General features: G+C 42.7%; 2 long non-coding RNA genes across 2 annotated transcripts; both read left to right on the forward strand.

Moving 5' to 3' along the window:
* Positions 1–258: 258 nt before the first annotated feature.
* LOC114895527 lies at positions 259–20,841 on the forward strand. The gene is made up of 3 exons (XR_003793577.1): positions 259–420; positions 18,837–19,016; positions 20,805–20,841. It is a non-coding gene; the product is annotated as an uncharacterized LOC114895527 (long non-coding RNA).
* Positions 20,842–21,019: 178 nt separating this feature from the next.
* LOC114895526 lies at positions 21,020–23,614 on the forward strand. The gene is made up of 2 exons (XR_003793576.1): positions 21,020–23,117; positions 23,254–23,614. It is a non-coding gene; the product is annotated as an uncharacterized LOC114895526 (long non-coding RNA).
* The last annotated feature ends 339 nt before the right edge of the window (positions 23,615–23,953 follow it).

Below are 23,953 nucleotides of genomic sequence, written 5' to 3' on the forward strand. Positions count from 1 at the left end.
CTTCTAACACACCTTCTGAGGCTCTTCCCGAGAGATGGGGGGAGAATGACATAAAAAGAGGGTTTTACCAAATGCTCCACTTCAAAAAGAAAAGTGAGAGTGAGAGCAGGAAAGAAAGCTCATGGGAGGAGGTGCTGGTGTGTGTGTGTGTGTGTGTGTGTTGGGGGAATAGCTGAGAGCTAGAAAAATGCAGCGACATAAATCAGGCTTGTGCTGAGCTTCCTGCTTTTTTATTGGTTTGTTCCCCGTGGTGCTTTCACTAAAACTGCTTCCTCTTTCTCTACACTCATTTTGTTTCCAGTCCAGAAGGTCTTCGATGATGTTGGTGAGATTCCAAACATCTGGGTTTTGAGAGAGAGAGAGAGAGAGAGAGAGAGAGAGAGAGAGAGAGAGAAGCATGCACGCACGAGATCTCCACGGGTAAGTAACTTAATCTTCACAGCCCCCTGGAATGCTCTGCTTCCTGTTTCCAAGAGGTCTGATGACTCTTCATTGCTGGACATCTATTGATCACTGTGGGAATCAGGCCTGATGCTCACTTGTTTACTTAAGAGATAAATAAGAGGTAATCGAGTTGATGACATTTTCATAATACCTGGAGTTATCATAGTTACACCATACCCCAATATGTAATATTTTATTTGTATATAATTTTTACATTATCATTACTAGAAGCCCCACATTTAGAGTGTTACTTTGTGCCAGACCCTGAGATAAGTGCTTTACACACATTAGCGCATTTAATCGTCACAATAATCCCAATAGGTAATTAGTGTTATCATTCTTATTGTATAGTTGAGAAAACTGAGGTTCATATAGGAGCTACGTGACTTGCTATAAAATAGTATAACTGATCTCTAAATCTAAGGCTTCCTGGCTTAAGAATCCTGAACAATGATTTTTCTGATATTTCAGTTCATAACTGTAAGTACTAACATGGATAATGAAACTAATAAATAAAGCAGTGAGATCCCCTACTTTGTTCATTTGAAGATGTTTCATTAAAATATTGTTTTTCTGCACTTTATTTCTCTACCTACATGATCTCTTTAGTAGTTAACAAAAGGGAGATGTGAGCTGTTTTTTCAAGGAGAAAAATCATAAAACATTCAATAAATATGAGGCTCCATACTTGTTACAAATAATTCAAAGCAAAAGTAAGGCATTAGGTTAAAATGCATGGAAAATAATGGTGAAAATGACACTTGAATCAACCACGTTTCTCCCTTCTAAATTCTAAAAGATTGAGTATAATAGCTATCAGTTACTTAATATTTTTTATGTATAACTCCAGTTACCTATTGCTATGGAACAAACTACTCTAAAATTTAGTAGTTTAATACAACAACTACTGTATTATACGTCACAAATTTTGTGGGTTAAGAATTCAGAAATAGCTCAGCTGGCTGCGTCTTCTGCTTCATGTGACATCGCCTGGGGTCACCCAGCAGTTGTAAGCTGATGTTTGGGGCAACTTCAAGCGGTGCTGTCCAATCACATATATGCATAGAGTTTTAAATTTTCTAATAGCCACATTTAAAAAGTTTAAATAAGTAGAATTAACTTTAATAGCATATTTTATTTTCACCCAATACATCTAAAATATTATCATTTAAACATATAATTAATATACGAATTTTAATGAGATATTTTTGGTGTGATTTTTGAAATCCAATGTGCATTTCACTCTTATGGCACATCTCAGTTTGGGCTTTGAGGGCCCAGTAGCCATGTGTGGCTGCCATATTGGATTGCGCAGGTTGCTAGAGACTCCACGATATCTCTACTCTCATGCGTACCCGCCCTGCTGGAGTTGGCTGGAAGGCTGGGCTCACTGAACTTCTCTCCTTCTCTGAATATTCTCAGGATTTACCATGTGGTTTCTGCTGTGGGTAGTCAGTCTTCTTACAAGGCAGCTCAATTTCCAAGAGATAGAGGTAGAAGCTGTCAGTCCTTTTAAAGGGTGAGTCCTAAACTAGCATAGCATCGTTTCCTCTGTACTGGCTATAACAAAGCAGTCACAGGCCAGCCCAGATTCAAGGGGAAGGAAAACTGCCCCACCTCTCAAAGGAAGGCTGATCAACGAATTTACAGCTATCTTTAATATGCCAGGAGAACATTTATTAGTTTATCTCAAAGTATGAAACAGTAAAGTTGCATATTTTAAAAACTCTTTACATACTTTTTAGGATACTGAAATACAGTGTATAATGGAAGTGAAGAAATAGTTATACATATTTTGTAGACCTGGAGTTATAGTAATATATGAATTGATTATAGATGTTGAGTCATATATACACTTTTAGAAAGGACAATTTGTCATATGTGATTTATTTCATATTAGATTCTTGATTAAATAACACAATACCTAATATCAACATTGTTCCTACAGGAAAATAAAAAGCATTTTTCTTCTTCCATTATTGTCCAATAATGGACAATACCATTGGACAATGGACAATTGGACAATTGTCCAATAATGGACAATACCATTGGACAATACCAATGGACAATGTGGTATAGCTACCACTATACCACATTCAGAAGCGAGGGGTGCCCATTTTAATTCTACAGTTATGACAAATCATTATAATTCTTTATCTTATTTCTCTATGGACTTTTATTTTAATAATTGTTCTGCCATGGACTCTAATGTTCTGAGTAATCATTGTTCTGCCAACGATTTTAAACCTTGTTTGGATGAATATTTAACAAACTGGAGATTGTTATTTGTTTTCAAATAACCACCTGCAAATATGAAAGTGGTGACTATAGCAATTACAAGAAAAAAGAGAAACATAGGGACTTATTTCCCTTTGTAAAAAAGCTTTCCAGATATTTGGATAGGTCAGATGAACTCTCATTTATATTGAAATCAATAATTTATGAGTACTAAAAACAGAGAAAAAAATTAAAACAAGGGAATAAGGAATTCTATGAACTGCTGTCTCTAGGTAATAATATGTTGTGATTCTGAAATATGTTAGTTTCGTCACTAAGCTAGAGAACAGCAACTGAGTTCGACCAATTTAACACCGTCATCAAAAGTGCTGGACTGTCCCCTGGAAGAAAAGAGCCTCTGTGACTAGTCATAGGATTCGCCCAAACTCATTGTTCTTTTGTTTTTTTCATCTTTATTAGATTATAATTGCGTTACAATGTTGTGTTAGTTTCTGCTGTACAACAAAGTGAATCAGCTCTATGTATCCCTATATCCCCTCCCTCTTGGGCCCCCCTCCCACCCTCCGCATCCCACCCTTCTAGGTCATCACATGTTTTTGATAATGACAAGTTTCTGCTTTTGGACTTGTCTGCTCTCTGTTGAGCAGAGCTGAGATTAGCAGGTGTAGTAGAGATCTATAACAGATCAACCAAGAAGTAGTGAACTGGATGCATTTACCAGGTCCTTCAATCCTCACATTTCATGATGTGCCTGAAAATAAGTGGTAATTGAAAATATAATCACTAAGGCTAGAGAGTAGAGATTATGTTTCCAGTTCAGATCTTCATTGGATTATGTAGAAGATGCCAATATACAAGTTTGCACACAAACCAGACAGTTTCTTTAGCGTGACTTGGTGATTCAGTCTTTTCAGTTCTCCCACATGGAGCAGCGGAAGCTTCTATAATGGAATTTGATGAGGGAGTCTGGAGGGCACGATGATCAATACATTTGCTATTGGCTTGTAAGGCACCTGACAAATTCACCATCTCAGAAGTTCTGAATCGAATTAGAACTCTTATCAACTGTATACACTGAATAAGTGAGGCATCAGATTAAAATTTATCTTGTAAATTCAGACCCAAGAAACCCCCAAGAAATAAGGGGGATTAACCACGTTAAAAGCCACTGGGCTTTTATGCACTCAACTTATTTATTACTGTCTCACTATATTCTATCCTTCAATTTTATACGAATTGCCAAAGACCATTCAGTAGAAGGAAAGTGGTCTACTATTTACAGAAAATAAAAATTTGCAAATCCACTTGTAAGATCCATTACTATGTACTGTGTAAGGCAGTGTACCTTTATGTTCCTATTTGTGCTCACCACAAATCCTAAAGGTGAATACTATTATCATGTCCACTTCACAGATGATAAAACTGAGGCTTGAGGTGGTTAAGTCATGTGACCAATATCCCACAGCTGATGAGTGGCAGATGGATGTGAACCCAGGACTGCCTGTCTCTGGAGGGCTAGCTCTTAAACACTGCACAACAGTAGCAGTAGCAGGAGTGCCAGTAGTTGTCATAGTGGTGATAGTAGTAAATAACTAACATTTACAGGGTACTTTCTACACATCAGCGCCTGATCTTTATCCCAGATGCCTGCCTGGGGCCTGGCAGGACTGAGTTGCCCAGAGAACCGTGTTGGACTAATACAGCAGTGCTCAGTGGACAGCAGTATCCCCAGCATCTGGTGAGTCCCTTGGCTCTGCACCTCCCTGTGGAATGTCTCCCCCGCCTCCCAGAGAGGAGATTTCCAGCAAGTCCCAACAGTGAGACACCCGAGTGCCTTGTCTGCCATCAGCGAGTCACAGCCGTGCCGCCCACACCAGGTCTGGGTTCCGGCAGGGAGGTCTGGGGAAGATCTTTCTTGAGCCCACAAGTTGGGGTTAACCTCACATCTGCTGCACCCAAGTTCTCAACATTCTCCTTATGCTCAGCAGCCAGCTATCCTTGTCCCCAATCTTCTGCGAATCATTCTTTAGGTTCAACATTGTGTTTGCAAACATTGTGTGGTTTCTGTCTCCTGGCTGGACCCTGACTAATAAAACATGATATTTTTATAAAATCTTCATAAACAAAGGCAATCATTGCACTTTTTTCTTTCTTTTTTTTTTTTTTGCCGTACGCGGGCCTCTCACTGCTGTGGCCTCTCCCGTCGCGCAGCACAGGCTCCGGACGCGCAGACTCAGCGGCCATGGCTCACGGGTCCAGCCGCTCCGCGGCATGTGGGATCTTCCCAGACCGGGGCACGAACCCGTGTTCGTGCAGAGTGCAGAGAATCCGGCAGGTGGACTCTCAACCACTGCGCCACCAGGGAAGCCCTCTTTTTTTTTTTTTTAATAGGGGAAGCAACAGAGGCACAGAGCAGTGAGGGTCTTGCTCAAATCTTCTAGTTCTGGTACTCTATAGGGCCGGCTCTGCATTATCCCCCACCGCTTTCAAAGGTTGGAGGTTCCCGGGGCTCGTTCTCCATCATAGTCTGGGCAGCTTCACGATTTTTTAAGCACCAACTAGCACCCTTTTATGGACTGAGTTGTGTTCCCCCAAATTCATATGTTGAAGCATTAACCCCTCAAGGTCCCTCTATTTGGAGAAAGGGCCTTAAAGAAGGTAATTAAGGTTAAACGAGGTTATAAGGGAGGGGCTCTAATCCAATATGACCGGTGTCCTTATAGAGGCACAGAGGAAAGGCCACGTGGGGACACAGAGAAGGCGGGCATCTACAAGCTGAGGACAGAGGCCTCACAAAGAACCGGCACTCCCTACGCCTTGACCTTGGACTTCCAGGCTCCAGACCTGTGACAACACAAATTTCTGTTGTTTAAGCCACCCAGGCTGTGGTACTTACCACCCCAAAGCTGGTGAATCTTTATCCATACCTCCAGCTTTATTGTTTACCATACATCTGCACATTGTTTTCAAACTTTAACCTTTCCTTTCAAAGTAGTCCTAATTATAAATTCTGTATTATAATTAATGGCTTCAATAGTTATGGAGTCACTTGAGCCTCAGACCTCAGAATCTCCCCTTTCCTTAGTGTCTCATAGGTCTTTTAGTCATGATAATTCTAACTATTATATATTCAAGTTCATTTCCTCCTATGCTTCCTATACCACTTGCTTATATCATGATTTCATTGTATTTATCTTGTACCTTTGCCGTAGGCAAGGTGATCTCAAAGTGTCTGATCTCTCCTTTTCTGGTGCATCCCTTTTCACTCCAGACCTTAAATCTTGGTCTGATTATGTCACTTTAAAAACCTGTAACAGGGCTTCCCTGGTGACGCAGTGGTTGAGAGTCCGCCTGCCGATGCAGGGGACACGGGTTCGTGCCCAGGTCTGGGAGGATCCCACAGGCCGCAGAGCGGCTGGGCCCGTGAGCCATGGCCGCTGAGCCTGCACGTCTGGAGCCTGGGCTCCGCAACGGGAGAGGCCACAACAGTGAGAGGCCCACGTACCGCAAAAAAAAAAAAATTAGAGAACAGTTCTAGCTCAAAAGTAGATTTTAAGCTTGAAATGTATTCCATAAAGGCACATGGTGTTCTCAGGATGCAATTCAGAAGAAACCACTGGAAGATTCTGTTAAAATATCTCAGTCTTTCTCCAAACCCCTGAATTTATGAATATTCCTTACCACTTTCTACCTACTTTTTTCTCTGCAGATAGAGCATCACTATGTATAATCCATCATAATCAAAATCAAGCAAAAGACAAGACAGGTGTGTGGTAAGCCAGAGCAGCGCAGGGGTTTTCTCTCCTTTACGGTCCATGTCCATGGTGGCCTTGGTTCATCACTCACCACTCAGCTCTTCCTGGAGAAGGGGCATCTGGGTGAAAAATCCCAGCTCTATAGCCTTGGGCAAGTTACTTCACCACCCTGTGCCTCGATCCCCAACGTATGACGTTGGGATGGTGCTGACAACAGTACTAACATCCCAGGTTGTTGTAAGGATGAAATGCATGTAAAACACATAAGAAGGGCGCTGTGGTCAGTATACTCTTCATGAGCATTAACTACTATTGCTATACATGCATTTCAAAGATACCATTTCCGATTTCACCTTAAGATAATTCAAGTTGTGAAAATAGGCTGCTGAATAGGTAGTGTTACAATTCTGAAAAGTTGCATTTTCTTTTTAACCATAGTATGCATTTATATGTTATTGATTTCCGCTTAAATGATGACTTCTCAAGGCCCATTACTTTCCTTATATTAAGTGCCCATGTCCATTGCAGAAGATAATTCCAATAAGCAGACATACAAAATTTGGTATTATAGCAAAAGAGGTGTTAACTTATTTTATTTAAAAAATAGAAAAATTATATGGGAAAACAGCAGATGCAACTTGTAAATAAGTAATGAAAATAATCAAAATTGCATACAGTTGTAAAAGCAAAAGAAAATATTTAGTATGCATTTAAGTTCCATACACATTCGCTGAGCTTCAGCCAGGATCTAGAGAGAATGAGTGTTATATAGCTGTTATCCTGGAGGTTCTCAGGGCAGTGGGAGAGGCAGACAGATCAAGAAGCACTTGAGTGTAAAGTGACAACTGCTGGAGCAGCGACACTGGAAATTACTGTGGGAAGTGAGTGAAGACGGGGCAGCAATGGGGGAAAAAGATTTTTGAAAGAAATGAATGCATTTTTAAGGTTAAGCAGCAGGGAAGGATGCCTTCTGACTCAGGGAAATGCAATTTAAAACAAGAGGCTATCATTTCACGCACATCAGGTGGACAAAAATGAAAAGGAAGACAATATCAAGTGAATGAGAAGATGCCTGGGAATAGAATTCTCATATGATGCTGGAGGGAGTGAAAATTGGTCCAAATGCTTGTGGAGCGATTTGGCAATACCCAGTAAAACTGAAAATGTACATCCTTATGTTGTTCTACTCCTAGGTACATATCCCGGAGAAACCGTCAAATGTGTGCATAGGAAACAGGAAAATGAATATTCATAGTAGCACTGTTCATGAGAGTGAGAAATGGGAAATAATCTAAGCATCTCTCATGAAGGAGATGAATAGTAACCCATCGTTAGATACTGTTTTATATTCATGCAACGCGTTTTCAGACTACAGTTAAAATGAATGAAATAGATCTATATTTCCCTCAAAGACAAAATGTTGAACGAAAAAGTAAATTTCAAAAAAAAAAAAGAAATCCATATACGATCATACCATAAAAATTCAGAGTAGAAGCTGACCTTTAGGGAGGGAAGAAAAAGAACAGGAATGGAAGAAAAAAGGGAATTTAAATTTTGTGTACAATGTCTGATTCCCACGTAAACTGGGCAAGCAGACCCAGTTTGAGGCCCACTGGCCTAGATCACGGGAATGGAACCCTGAGAGGCAGGTGCCAGGAAAAGGAGAGGGGGAGATAGAAAGGGAGGTGGGGTTACCAAAGGCAAGGTTTGCCATGTCCGGTTTTTTATTATCATTAGTCCTGCCTGCCTTCATGGGCACAAAACCCTTCCCCTCTTCACCTTCCTGCCCGTGTTTCTTTCCCATTTACCCTATTCCTTCCCTCTTCCGGGAGCTCTTCCCACAGCAGCTTTTCAGACGCCCAATTTCAGAAATATTGTGGGTGAATCCATTGCAGAGACTGGTCAAGGAGCTGTAAGTAGTTTTCTTTATAAAAAATAAATCTAAATTTAAAAACAACACATATACCTGTTTGAAGTAATTTTTTTGATTTCACATTTTTTAGAGACTTGTCAGAGAAGAGAGGAAGGTGGTTTGGGTGAAGAAGTAAGGGAGCTCTTTTCTGACAGTCCTGGAATAGATGGGTAGTTTTATGCGTCATCTTTGAAAATGACTCACAAGTGCGACATCTCTCTAGAGTTCTCCGGACAAACCGTGTTATGACCACGTGGGTCCCCTCTGCTGTCTGCAGCCAGGGGCCCCCAGGTAAGCTCAGGTGCTCTGTCAAACCGCATTTCATCAGGTTCTGTCTACTCTCAGGTGACCCCAAACAGATAACCACACTGAATGCTTCCCGATGTCACGGCGAAATGGCCCCTTTATCTCTGAGATCAATCACGGAAGAGCAGGGAGCAGATTGAAAGCAGTTTCAGCCAGGACAAAGGGAAGCACTATTACGGGTCTCCCCCTTGCCTTCAATACACTGAGAAGTATTTTTCTGGGATAGAAAATATAGAACATGAGAATAATGTCCATTAGGGGACAGCACCGACGTCTTTAAGGACATAATAGGTTAACCGAATGTTATGGTCGTATATTGGATTGCCTTTGATCATTTTATTTGTGACTTCCTGGAGATCATTTGAAATAGCTTTCCGTGTTAGTATTGATAAGTGTGTTTCTAGAGCTGTCAAGCTCCCTATTCACATCTTTCGAGAAGACTGAAGCTTAGCGTTCTCCCGTCTTTTCCTCTCTGACATCCCTCTGCCCACCTCCGCTCGCGCCGCCTAGTGGATTGTGAGTATCACTGCCCGGAAGTACTCCCTGCTCTTCCGGGACTGTTTCTCTTTACTGCAGTCTCTTTCTGCGCAGCTTCTGGTTCTTTGCTTTCCTCCTGAAGTTTCCTTACTGAGTTTGGACACCCTCCAGGTGTTCTTGCCTGAAAGGGGGAAAAACACCACCACCTGCTGGACCGCTTACCCTCTCCTCCATCAGCCTGTGTGCTGTCTCCCCTTGTCTCCAAGCCTGTTGGCTGCAGTCTGCATCACCTGTGTTCAAGTAGCCTGCCCTGAGGTCATGAGCACACCCACGATGGACAGAAACAAACCCTCATGTCCATGTCTGCATCCCCGTGGCTGTCCTGGGGTCCTGTGGACAGCTGTCACCCAGGCCTTCCTGCCATACTTTGGGTTTTCATTTTCATGGAAGGTGTCTGCTGAGATCTGGTGTAAGCAGGGCCCCACTGAGCTGAGACCAAAGACATAGCCCAGGAATCACAAGGATCCTCTCCCTGTGAAACTTGGAGGATCGTTGACAAGAAAGATTAGAGATCTGAGTGGCCTTGGAGATGGCCTGGGGAGAGACCACAGAAGCAATAATCAGAGGCTGCATCTCTAGACTACGGGAGATATTTACCATGACTTTGCTTCTCCTAGAAGTCAGCTAGTACATAGGCTGAGGTTATGCATTTTTAAAAAATTTTATTTTATTCAAGTATAGTTGATTTACGATGTTGTGTTAATTTCTGCTGTACAGCAAAGTGATTCAGTTATACATATATATATATAAATTCTTTTTCATATTCTTTTCTACTATTGTTTATCATAGGATACTGAATATAGCTCCCTGTCCTATATAGTAGGACCTCGTTGTTTATCCTTATCACAGGATATTGAATATAGTTCCCTGTGCTCTACAGTAGGACCTTGTTGTTTATCCATCCTGTATATAATAGTTTGCATCTGCTAATCCCAAACTCCCAATCCACCCCTCCCCCACCCTCCCCCTCCCCCTTGGCAACCACAAGTCTGTTCTCTATGTCTGTGAGTCTGTTTCTGTTTTGTAGATAGGTTCATTTGTACCATATTTTAGACTCCACTTATGAGTGATATCATATGGCGTTTGTCTTTCTCTTTCTGACTTCACTTAGTATGATAATCTCTAGGTCCATCCATGTTGCTGCAAATGGCATTATTTCACTCTTTTTTATGTCTGAGTAGTATTCCATTGTAGATATATACCACATCTTCTTTATCCATTCATCTGTTGATGGACATTTAAGTTGTTTCCATGTCTTGGTGTGTTCTAACTTCCTTGATTTACATGTGGCTGGAGGACATGCATTTATATTCAAAAAGTAGGGTATCAATAGCTCATGGTTAAAAACTCAACAGTTCGGTGATATATTTAATACACATACATATATATAATTATTTTCTCCATTTCCCCCTTTCCTAAAATAACTAGCTAAGCACTTGTTTCAGGCATGTATGCATATACTTCCAAGCTTTCTGCTGATATTCTATGTAATGAGAAATAACTTTACATAGAAGCAGAATCATGCCTCACACACTACTTTTCAACTTGCTTTTGTCATAATGATCATGGATATTTCACCATGTAAATATTTATACTATATTTATTATTTAAATATCTATATAGGGTACCAATGCATATGGGTATTCCCATGCCCAAATTCCATTTTCTCTATTGAGGAGGGAGTAATAACATAAGACATTTCTTGCTTTGGACTAAGTTGCTCCTCTTCAGTCAAACAATTCATGTGCCTAATCTAATTTTCCCAGTTAGTTGGATGGATGATTGAATTATTCAGAGCGGTTCAGTATTAGGGTTTAATTTAACTATGAGACAGTTATAACATTTTTAAAAATATTTATTTATTTGGTTGCGTCGGCTCCTTAGTTGCAGCACCTGGGCTCCTTTAGTTGAGGCAGGTGGGCTCCCTAGCTGTGGCTCGCCGGCTCCTTAGTTGTGGCGTGTGAACTCTTAGTTGCGGCATGCATGTGGGATCTAGTTCCCTGACTAAGGATGGAACCCAGGCCCCCTGCGTCGGGAGCACAGAGACTTCTTCACTGCCCCACCAGGGAAGTCCCGAGACAGTTATAACATTTGAAACCAATTTTTAAATAAGGAAACCAAAATTTTCATAGCCTTCTGGAGTCTAAGGATTGGCCCTCACTTGAAAGGTCACCTGAAAAGCCACCTATTTATGTGAGAATCTGCTCTACGTCACAGAAGCCCAGAGGTCATTAAGCCTCGTTGGTATATGGCCAATTACAGGGAAATCAGTATTTTCAAAAGCAGTAAATTCTTTTGATGCAACGTGTTCTAGTGGGAGAAAGCATGGGTTTGGGGGCCCCCCACCCGTGGGTTGAACTTCCCTTCTTTTATATCCCTGGATTTAGACATTAAACAAGTTACTAACATGTCTCTATTGGATACAGTGTGGTTTATGTTAAAACTATATGCTCAGACTTAAAGCATTGCTCTTGATATGAAAAGCCTTTGGAATTTAGAAAATCCCTTTTTCTCTCTCTGGAGCCCAGATTTCAAGTTTATTGCCTCATTGGAGGAAAAAAAAAAAGAAGCCTAATAAGAAACTCAGAGCCAAGTCAGGGCACCTTTGTTCTCGGCTGTACTTTCCCTCTCTGAAGAAATGAATGACTTTTAGTTATTGCGGAGGGAACCTCAGGGCAACAGAAGGTGCAAGGATTGAAAATACTTCGGAAAATATTTTTCGAAGTATTATCCCATCCTCTGTGCTGGGTGGGCTCTGCTGTCTGCACACTTCAGGGGGCCCCAGAGCTCTGTTTCCAGGCTTCATCTCTTTTGAAGTTCAGTCCTGCAATGTAAGCAGTTGACTGGCTGTGTTTGTCTAGATTCAACAGTTGTACACATTTACTGATCGCCTTCTGTATACCAGCCCGATAGTGGAGACGAAAACATGAATAAGATAGTGTCCTTTGTTAAAAGATAAACTGAGGCATATTCAAATTTTTAACAGTTTGAGTAAGAATCCGTTTGAATCAGGCAGCGACAAACAGGAAGTGCTTAGGGGCCCTCCACCCACAGGAGCTGGGGAGACACCGTACAGAGAAAAGGCAGAAGCAGAGTAAGGAAATGGCTGGTTGGTTACAGCTAAAATCCTACTGGGCTGCTTGTGATTGGATGTCCTTGGGTTTTGAGTTTGTAACCTTGAGGCCAGTGCAGGCTTCGGTTTTGAGTTACTTACATAGGCTGCCACAGCATTCGAGCCACTTCAGCCTGATGGCCTCTTTGTTTAATTAAGTTCACCCCCTTGTTCTCAAGGCCCCTGGGAGAGCTGGACCAGAAAATGGGGGACCATAAGCTCCCATGTGAAGACCAGGCAGTGCTGGAGCCGATGTTGCTTAGACGGAGCCCTGATGGATTTAGCAGTCAGGACTTGCTGAGCGTGTGGGGTAAGAGGTGAGGATTAGAGGCTGCATCTTGGAAAGAACAGAAATAAAGGAAAGAGCATTCCAGGCATAGTGATCAAACCCAAGACACTTGAGAGAACATCTGTTTCTAGGGAGTCACAGGCAGGGCAGTGTGAATGGTGTGCAGAGGAAAAGCAGGCAGTGATGAGAGATGAAGGGAAAGTAACTTTTATTGCTGCCATAACAAATTACCCCCAACATAACGTTTTCAAACATCTAGCTCTTATCTCCCAGTTAAGTCAAAAGTCTGACACGGAGCATCCCAGCGGCATTGTCTGCTTAGAGCTTCACAAGGCTGATAGCTGGCAGGGCTGAGTCCCTTTCCGAAGGCTCTGGGGAATAAGCTACTTGCAAGCTTCTCCAGGTTGTTGGCAGAGCCCAGTTTCTTCTGTGTAGGACTGGAACCCCATTTCCTTGCTGGGTGTCAGCTGTGACCACCTTAGTTCCTCTCCTTCCAGATGACCCTCTACATCTCACAACCAACCATGGAGCATCAAACCCTTTCCCTACTTTGAATCTCTCTAACTTCCCCCTCCGACTTCCTCTTCTGCTTCCAGGCTGGGGCAGCGTTCTGCTTCATGTGCTCATGTGAGTTGACTGAACCCACCCAGATAACCCCAAACAATCCACCCACCCCCCCATCCTCAAGGTCCTTCGCTTAATCACACCTGCAAAGTCCTTTTGCCATGGGGATACAGGCATGCGCATTGTTGGGGGGCATTCTGCCTACCACAGTTGGATCACCAGTCCCGAGAGACGCTCTCGACGGATGTGTGTGCATGCACACAGGTACACATGTCAGGATGCTTTAGTCAAATGCGGGAAACGCTGAATAATGTATCCCTTTCCTGGAGATTCAAAAAACACACTTTGATGTTAAAGACTAAAGCTGTGTGACTTTTCCCCAGGGTTCCCCAAATTTGTTTCGCCTTTTAGAATCTTTTTCTCCAGGTTCCAGTTCAAGATGGCGACTTAGATCCTGAACCCACCTCCTCCCACAGACACATGGAATCTGTAGCTGTTTTACAGGGAACAAGTTCCTCTGGAAAAAAACTAAAAACTGGCAGAGCGACCGCTTCACATTGAGCAAACAAGAGGCAAACCGCGTCAAAGAGGGGAGGAGAGGCTGGGACACGACCTCACTGTAAACCCCATCGCCAGCACAGCTACCCACATTTGGGAGGAAACTCAGAACCTGGAGCTTCTCCCTGAGAACTGAAGGCTTTGTGGCCCGCATCAGGCATTCAGACTTTTCAGCTCCACACCTGAGAGACCAACCCCACAAATATCTGAAGTTCCAGGGCTTTGCGCCCACGAGACCTGCGGGCTGTGGGAACAGAGGAACGGCTCTTGGAAAAGCACCCAGACTTTATGTGAGAGACCCATCCGCTGATTTTAAAGCATTGGTCTGAGGGGCAGGGGCTGGGCTGCTTTCTGGGGGAGAGGCTGGAGGGCCCTATCTGCCCACTCTCCCTCTGTCTCACTCCAGCCCGTGGGCACCACCCGCATACTCTCCCTCTATTGCTTTCCAGGGCACCAGAACCTCCCGGACGGGAGCCTCTGTGCACATCCGCTGCCCTGGTTTATACCTCCGGTGCACCGGGTTTTGAGGCTGCCACCCAGGGAATGAATACCCCTTGATCGCCTGACTCCGGTACCCAAAGGGAGGGGTTTGCAGTCCTAGGTCCCATGAATGGCAGGCTGCCATCCCCAGGGCACTGCATGGACAGCAGACTCAAACACTCCCGCAGCCTCTCCAGAAGGCCTACTTCCTGGTCCCGGAGCTTCACCTTCAGGGGCAGCATTCAGATTTGGCACATCTGAGAATAGTGGGGCTGCTTTCTTGGGGGGGTGCCATCTCTTCACTCTCTGTCTACCTGACTACAGCTGGTAACCCCCAGCAAGGAGCTTAAACACTGGTCTAGATCCCCAGCTTTTGCAGATGCTGGCCAGGGGACACCTCCAGATTGCCTGACCCTGGTGACCAGCAAGACTTATGCTTGCTGTCCTGCAGGACTGTATATATTTGCATTCTTCAAAAGCTGCTGCTAGGGGCTTCCCTGGTGGCGCAGTGGTTGAGAGTCCGCCTGCCAATGCAGGGGACACGGGTTCGTGCTCCGGTCCGGGAAGATCCCACATGCTGCAGAGCGGCTGGGCCCGTGAGCCATGGCCGCTGAGCCTGCGCGTCCGGAGCCTGTGCTCCGCAACGGGAGAGGCCACGGCAGTGAGAGGCCCGCGTACTGCAAAAAAAAAAAAAAAAAAAAAGCTGCTGTTAGACAGTCTGGCTTCCAGTCAGCCAGAATCTAGGTGCTGACTGAGATCCTCTCCATTGTGTCACTGACAGATTATGACACACCCAACTACGGGGCGCTATTAAAAACAAGATAGGCTGATTGGACAATACAGAGGTTTGAGAGACAGCCAAAGGATAAGGCACGGTTGAATGACAAGACTCATGAGGCCTCCATGAGGCCAACTCTTCAAGACTGCCAAGGTGGATATTTCATTTAATGCGTAGAAACCAGCACAGAGAGTCAAGCAAAACAAAGACATAGAAGAATATGTTCCAAATGAAAGAACAAGAAAAAACCTCAGAAAAACCTTAATAAAATGGAGATAAGTAATTTTTCTGATAAAGAGTCAAAAATAATGGTCATAAAAATGCTCAACAAACTTGAGAGAAGAATTGATGAACACAGCAAGAACTTCAACAAAGAGATAGAAAATGTAAGAAAGTACCAAACACAAGTAACAGAGCTGAAGAGTACTAAAAGTACCCTAGAACAAGCCAGTACACCGGGTTAGGGGCAGGAGGTTCAGCAGACTGGATGGAGCAGTAGAAAGGATCGGTGAACTTGAAGACAAGGCAGAGAAACTCACCCAATCAGAGCAGGAAAAAAAGAAAAGAAAAGAAAAGAAAGAAAACAGTGAGGCTAGCATAAGGGATTTATGGGGCTTCAAGCAGACTAGCATTTGCCCTGTACTGAAATACCATATGATCTCACTTATACGTGGAATGTAAAACAACAAACAAACAAACAAGCAACAAACCCCAGGCTCATAGATACAGAGAAGAGACTGGTGGTTGCCAGAGGTGGGTAAAATGAGAGAAGGGAGTCAAAAGGCATAAACTTGCAGTTATAAAATAAGTATTATTAAGTCCTGGGGATCTAATGTACAGCATGGCAACGCTTGTTAATAATACTGTATTGTATATTTGAAAGTTCCCATCACAAGAAAAAAAATCTATAACTATGTATGGTGACAGGTGTTTACTAGACTTACTGTGGTGATCATTTCTCTCTCTCTTTCTCTCTCTGTCTCTCTCTATATGTATGTATATATATATAGACTCATTATGGATAAGTTGTTTACTTTCCATGAATTTCTTCTTTTTTAAGATGAGGTTGATAGTACTTATGGCACAGAGCATATTACAGTATATTACATAGGAAGTAGTGAACACTTCCTGGGTGATAGTTGTTACCATACACAGCAGTTGTATCACCATTATTATTTTCATCTGGCAAATCAACCAGGTGGCTTGACATTATGGAATTCTGCTTGGCCTACTTGGCTATTGTAACCTAACTATAATTATAATATAAATATAAATAGAATCCAATTCTGGCTTTCTTCTCTCATATAACTGTGGCCTTCTTAAAAAATGTAAATGGATGAACATGACGGTGGCTAGGTAAATGATTAAAGGCAACCACTTGTTATATAAAAGAGAGATGGTCAGCTTCGGATTTAGATTTTTTCCCACTTTTCATAACAATAAGCATTGTGCCAGGGCTTTGGAAACATACGAATGAAGCAGGCAGACACTGACCTCAAAGAATATTCATTGTGATAAAAGAAATAAGACATATGCATAAATAGACACTAAACAAAGTAGAAGTGGTAAACATCTTGAAAAAGAGGTAGTGATACCACTGGCCGTTCAGGGGAAGCTGGATTACTTCCAACTGGGTGGGTTCCACGGAGGGCACAGCATGAGATGGGGGCCTTAATTCTGAACAGGTGTAGATGGACCCGCACTTTGGGAAAAAAGGATGGCTTTGGTCCATATGTGCAGAGTCTTTTTCATAGGCTGGGCTCCTCTGGAAACAGACCCTGAGATGGAGACTTGTGTGTTTTATTTTACATGTATTGGGGTATGCTTACTGGGACGGTGTTTCTAGGGGAGAAGGGAGTGAGAAAAGCAGAATTGGGTAGAAGCTGCTGTTGAGCTGTGATGCAGTTGTGACAGAGGCCAAGCTGATGCCAGGAGGAACTGTGAGATGAGGCTGGGGGCTAGACCTCTATATCTCGCAGTGTGAGCTGCCCCTAAAGAAGGAGGCATGTCCCATTAGCCTAGGACAGTTCCTAGGGAGGGACTCAGCTCTGAGACATCAGCAGGCAGCCAGCCTGGGCGCCTGGGGGCCCCCTGCAGCATGTTCTCTTTCTTGTCTTAGATGTTCACATGGGGAGATTGGACCCTGTATTAGTTTGGTTGGGCTGCTGTAACAGAGAACCACAGACTGGGAGGCTTAAATAACAGAAATTTATTTTCTCACAGTTCTGGAGGCTGGAAGTCCAAGGTCAAGGTGTCAGAAGGTTGTTTCAAGCCCATCAGCTTAGCTCATAGATGGTTGCCTTCTCCCTGTGCCTTCACATGGTCTTTCTTTCCTGTGTGTCTGGGTCCTAATCCCCTCTTCTCATAAGGACATTGGTCACGTGGCATTAGGGCCCACCCTCATGACTTTGTTTAATTATTTAACCTCTTTAAAGGTCCTATTTCCAAAACAGTCATGTTCTGAGGTATCAGGGGTTAGGACTTTGACGTACGAATTTATAAATAAATAAATAATTTATAAATAAATAGTGAGATCATGCCATATGTTTTTCTCTGTCTGACTTATTTCACTGAGTATAATGCCTTCAGGGTCCATCCATGTTTTCACAAAGGGTAGGATTTCCCCATTTTTTATGACTAAATAATATTCCATTGTGTATATATACCACAATTTCTTTATCCATTCACCTATTGGTGGACACTTAGGTTGTTTCCATGGCTTGGCTATTGCAAATAATGCTGCTATGAACATGGGGGTGCAGATATCTTTTCAAGTTAGTGTCTTCATTTTCTTTGTCTATATTCCCAGAAGTAGAATTGTTGGATCATATAGTAGTTCTATTTTTAATTTTTTGAGGATGCTTCATGCTGTTTTCTATAGTGGCTGCACCAATTTACAATCCCACCAACAGTTCACAAGTGTTCCCTCTCCTCTACATCCATGCTAGCGTTTGTTATCTTTCGCTTTTTTGATGATGGCCATTCTAACAGGTGTGAGCTGACACCTCATTGTGTTTTTAATTTGCATTTCCCTAATAACTAGTGATATTGAGCATCTTTTCATGTACTTGTTGGTCTTTTGTATATCTTCTTTTGACAGATGTCTATTCAGTTTCTTTTCCTTTTTACTTGGGTTGGTTTTTTCTTTTTTCTTTTTTTTTTTTCTTGCTATTGTTTCAAGAGTTCTTCATATGTTCTGGATATTAACTCTTTATGATAAAAATGGTTTGTAAATATTTTTCCCATTCCATAGGTTGTTTTTTCACTTTGTTGATAGCTTCTTTTCCTGTGGATACATTTTGTTCTGATTTTAACGTTATCACTTAAAAATATCTATGAATGGGCTTCCCTGGTGGCGCAGTGGTTGAGAGTCTGCCTGCCGATGCAGGGGACACGGGTTCGTGCCCTGGTCCGGGAAGATCCCACATGGCGCGGAGCAGCTGGGCCCGTGAGCCATGGCCGCTGAGCCTGCGCAACGGGAGAAGCCACAACAGTGAGAGGCCCGCATACCACACACACACACACAAAAATCTATGATTAATTTTCCATAGTATGCAAGTACTGTTACACAGTTAGCAATTTGTATCTTTCCTGTTGGTTATCTGTTTGCCCTTTTCGGATTAATAGCTCCAGACTTTCTTCTGAGGGTCTATTAGTGTTCCAGCAGGTAGACTCACCTCTCCATCCCCAGTTCGAGCTCCAGAAGTTGTGAGTGATTCAGGCTTGGTCAATCAGAGCCTTGGCTTCCTCTGGCCTCAGTGGTTGGTTGGAGAATGGATGTATCACCATCAAAGTTAATGAATGATAGCCAGATATTTGCTGAGGCTTCTGGAACTAAGAGAGATAATCCTTCCCCTCTGCAGAGTACCTGGAAACTGTCACTGAAGTTCTCTCCTCCATCTGGCTAATGTATGAGGCACATGAGAATGAGATCTGCACAGTGGGCAGCAAGCATGAAAGACAGAAGAAACCAGCACATAGCAATTTTACTTAAGTTCTGATCAAGACTTTCCTGAATTCAGTCCTACCTCTAGACTTTTTAGGTATGTGGAATAATTAATTTCATTTTGATTAACTCAATTTGGTTTGGGTATTCTGTCACTAACAACATTTAATTGGAGGAAACTGATTCAAAAATATCATTAGGAAAAGGTGGTGAGGAATTACTAATAATATATTTCCCAGTGTTTCTCGGTTGATAAGAGAATAGTATTTCCTTTGTTAGAAAACCTGTACATTTCTATGAACTTGTTCTCTGAATTAGAGAAACAAACCGTTTTGCCTAGGTAAAAGAATCGGCAATTCTTTAAACAATTCAAAAAGTAGTAATAGTGTTGGAAACGTTTGTATGACTAGAATGGTTCCATCTGACACTGCTCATGTTTTTTGAAATCCAAGGGGCATTTCAAAGGTCAGACATGCAGGACTACATAATCAGAAATTTTAAATGACCTTCTGTCTTGGAAGAGTAAGAAGGGGGTTTTCCTCCCTCCACCCTCTGGTCTCCCTCCCTTGACAAACACCCTTCTTCTGGGCAGAGGCAGATTCGGGTCTTGGCATCCGTCACACGCTGACAGTTTTTTGTTTATCTTAAGTGAGAAATGGACAAAAGGAAACACAAAACAGATGAATGGGCAAAAGTATGAATAAACAACTTTCACAGCTGAGTAACAGATGGCTGCAGGACCTCAGTGACTACACAAATTGATTTGCAAGATTTCTGGAAGGGGACACTTGTTAATGTTTTTCTCAAGCAAAAGTTACAGTGATAGAATAAAAATGATCTCCTTTTGGTTACTTTCTGTAAAAAAAGTAACATGGAATTTCTATTATAATACCTCCAGCGAACTGTGCTGCATGTTCTTCGTTTGTTATAAAGAGTGAGTGGGCAGCTGGGGATGCCAAGGAGAATAAAATGACTCCCCACTCGCGTTCATTCTCCCCCCCACACCCACCCCCTTCCCCTGAAGAAGTTCTTAGGTGAATTGAGGAGAATGTCTTGCAAACACATGCATGACAATGCATGCCGGGAGAATCCATAGCGCGGGTATGGATCCCATGTTGCCAACAGTGAGAGACGGGCAAACATCAGGGCTTTAGAAGCAGACACAGTAGACTGCATCTTGAGTGGTTCTGCCTGACTTAGCTCTTCAGAGCTCCCACTTTTCCTGTAAAACTAAAATAATAATACTTATATCTTTATTTGCTCAGCCAACATTTACTAAAAGCTGTCTCTGGTCTTCAGATGTGTGGAATAGAATAAGTGGGCAAAGGAAGCAGCACATCCTTTTGGTGGGAAGGTCTGACGGTTGTCACTTTCTCAGAGGACAATTCATCGGGGGTTTTTTGGAAGGCAGTTGTGTTTGGAGCAAACACACCCTGGAGCCAGATTCCTGTGAATGTCCTAGCTCCGAGCTTACTGTGTGACCTCGGGCAAGTTACTTACCTTCTCTGTGCCCCATGAGCCCACTTTGAAAAATTAGGATACTAACAGTCTTATTGGGTTATTATAATAATTAAATGAATTAATAATACATATAGAGACTTTCGTACAGGGTTTGGAACCTAGTAAACCCTAAAGAATAGTGAGTGTTATAATGAGATGAGACAACATGTAAAGTACAGAGTGGGGTTCCCAATTCCTAAATAAATGTCTAGTAAATATTTTGTTCCCTGCAGAATAAGCACAGCACCTCATTTTTTTTTAACTTGTTATTTTATATTGGAGTATAGATGATTAACAATGTTGTGTTAGTTTCAGGTGTACAGCAAAGTGATTCAGTTAGACATACACATGTATTTATTCTTTTTCAAATTCTTTTCCCATTTAGGTTGTTACATAACATTGAGCAGAGTTCCCTGTGCTCTACAGCAGGTCCTTGTTGGGTATCCATTTTAAATATAGCCGTGCGTACATGTCAATCCCAAACTCCCTAACTATCCCTCCCCCCTCTCCCTTCTCCCCTGGTAACCAGAAGTTCACTCTCTAAGTCTGTGAGTCTGTTTCTGCTTTGTAAATAAGTTTATTTGTATCATTTCTTTTTAGATTCCGCATATAAGTGATATCATATGATGTCTGTCTTTCTCTGTCTGACTTACTTCACTCGGAATGACAATCTCTAGGTCCATCCATGTTGCTGCAAGTACACCTCATAACAGCTTATTATTGAGTATTTTTATTATTGAGTTTTTTTATTAGTTAATGAGCTAAGTATCATAAGTTAAAAATATAAGATTGTCACACTTGAATTTGATAATTTTAACATAGAATGCTATAACCAGACTGGAAAATCTAACAGCCTCTTAATTTGGCTTCCATTTAATTAATTAACTGATCATTTAAATTAATTATTAATTTTCTTACTGGGCTAAGCCTATGAATTTTGTCAACCCCAGCGTCCAGTACTTTCTTTCTGGATTTTGCAGCAGGGCAATCCAAGTCCCTCTGCTGCAGATTTAGGAAAGCAGCTGGCTGCCCTATTGGATGGGGCGCTACATGCAGTGATTCACAGAACGTGAAGTCAGCCAATGCTCTCCACTTCTGAGAAATCCTCGGCGATGGGTTTGGAGCTGTGGACATTGGCGCACGCTGGCTCCAGGACACCCATTTTGCTGGAGCAACCCATCTTGGAAGCTCTCTTTTTTCTCCCGCGGGCTGCAGAGGTCTGTCCACCGGGGCCCTGGCACGACTTTTCACAAGATCCTCGTCACGCCGTGGGAGATGCCCTTCCTGCCGTTGCTCTGCTGTGGTCAGCACTGCTGCGGGCCTGGTCCATCTCCGGAACTGAGGGAATCGCCAGTGTGCGGGGGACCAGGGAAGACAGGCTTGCAGGCACTGCCTGTGTGGTTCTGTAACACCTGCACCACCAGCCCTGCCACCAGGAGCACAGAGATGCCGAGAAAGAAGCACACACAGCCCCTGGCACTCCCTCAGTTTTTATGGCCCTGGACATACCAGCACACAGCATGTGGCCTGGGGCCTGGTGCTTAGAACTTCTCCTTTTGATATTGCCGTTCTTCTTCTTCTGTTTTTAGTTCTTTTAAGGAGAGAGGTGTGTGGTCACTTGCTGCCTCTGCACTCTTTGCAAGGGCTTGGCATCACGGAACTGTGTTAGAGACAGGCCGGCCTTCTAGGTGCAACTTAGTGCAGCGAAATAGCACCTTCATGAGTGGCGCTTGACCGGAAGGAATCCAACATACAACCAGGATGGGGTTTGGGAGTGTGAATCCTTTTGCTAAAACCGCATAGAAACAGCATTGCATCTGAAAGCGCATCCCCTCCCTGGCCTCTCCTGGACCCTCTGGGTGAGGCTCCCTCTGGGCCCCGACCTCTGTATCTAATGGTGACAATGAGAAGTAAGTAGATATCTACTGAGGGCTTCTGAGAAAGCTTCTTTCTGATAAAGGAGCAGGCCTGGGAAGCAAGCTTGTTATTATGTCCTCTTCCCCTTGCTTCTTGCCTTTGCATATGGTGATAGGACCAATCTTTGGAACTGCTGCAGCCATTCTGGGGCAATGCGGCAAATGACGTGAGAAAAAAACTTATGTAACCATAGGTACTAGTTTGCCTAAGAGAGTCCCAGGTGAATCCTGCTGTCACACCGTAATTATTGATAACACCCCCTTTCACACTCAGAAGTGTCCTGAATTAGACAACAAATTTATGGTTAGTCTTGGAAGAAGCTTCAGATGCTCAAGCCGATAGAGAGGAAAGAATGACAGCATCAGTGTTGAGGAGTGGCTGGCCCAGCTCTGGATGGTTTATCTCCTAATTTGGATTTTAAGTAAACAGCCAATGTCTCCTGTTAAAGCCTGGGTTAGTTCAGTTTTCTGTTAATTTCAGCTAAAGGCATTCTTTCCAGATATATTTATCTTCAACTCAGGGATTTTGGAGTACGTTTACAACTTGACTATTACTTTCAGACTAAAGCCTTTTAAAGTTCTGAAGGTTTTGGCTAACTTCTTCTTATCTGTAATTCCTGAATTGGCATGACAATTGCTGAAATATTGCACAGAAGGCTTATTTTGTGATATTTCCAATAGGAACCAGAAGTGGAAGTGTCAAAATTCTCACCACAAAGCTTGTTAGGAGGTGTTCCACCCAAGCTGGCAACCCCAGGGGGTTTGGAAAGTACAAATAAGAGGTATGAAAACACCTTCCTCAGTTCATCTGATTTTCCAACTTCTGGGGTTTCAATTTTTCCAAGTAGACAGTATGCTTCCCATAAATCTTTAAAGGTTTAAATGATAACCTTTTCCTTTATTTTGTTTTAAATACAGACCAAATTGTCAAGGAGATGAGAGCTACAATTCTGGAGGAAATTAAACTTTACTGTCTATTAAATCTGAAAAGAGTTTCAGAATATTTTTCTCTTTGGAAGAAGTTAAGATGATCCACACACTAAAAGTAGTGAGAGGAAAGAAAGACAAGAAATTGGACCAGGAGAGAAAGTTTTAGCTCTCTAAGGAACACAGAGCACCTGAAAGGCATACGGGTACCGAAGCATGGCTTAAGGACTTCTGACAGATGTGACCGAGGGTTATGAACTGGATCTACTTTAATGTTTTTCTGTAAGACAAAAATCTAAGATGGGGTTGTTCTAAAATCACTTATGACTATTAAATTGTATGTCTTTAAAAACTCCTTCTACAAAGGCTGGTTATTGGGGCGTTCTACATTGATTAAGGTTACACTGCTTTTGATACACTAGCGCAGTGATGTGGATAAATTGTTGCATCCACTCTGGGGGCATGAAGTTTAAGCAAACTAGGTACATATCCCTCAACCTAACAATACTTTTTTCCAGTTAATTGGGCTACTGGGAAGCAAAGGCTTGAGTCCTTAGTTTATCACATTGAACACAATGTATCAATACAGCAACATGCTGGGGGTTGTCTGGGCACCTCAGGAATCCTTCCTAAGCAGAACAGTTCAGGCAGGAGCCACAGGGGCACCAAAAAGCCCCTGGAGGAATTTGGC

This window comes from Monodon monoceros, unplaced genomic scaffold (genome assembly GCF_005190385.1).
Source record: "Monodon monoceros isolate NGI ecotype Baffin Bay Population unplaced genomic scaffold, NGI_Narwhal_1 Super_Scaffold_14, whole genome shotgun sequence".
NCBI classification, from domain to species: Eukaryota; Metazoa; Chordata; class Mammalia; order Artiodactyla; family Monodontidae; genus Monodon; species Monodon monoceros.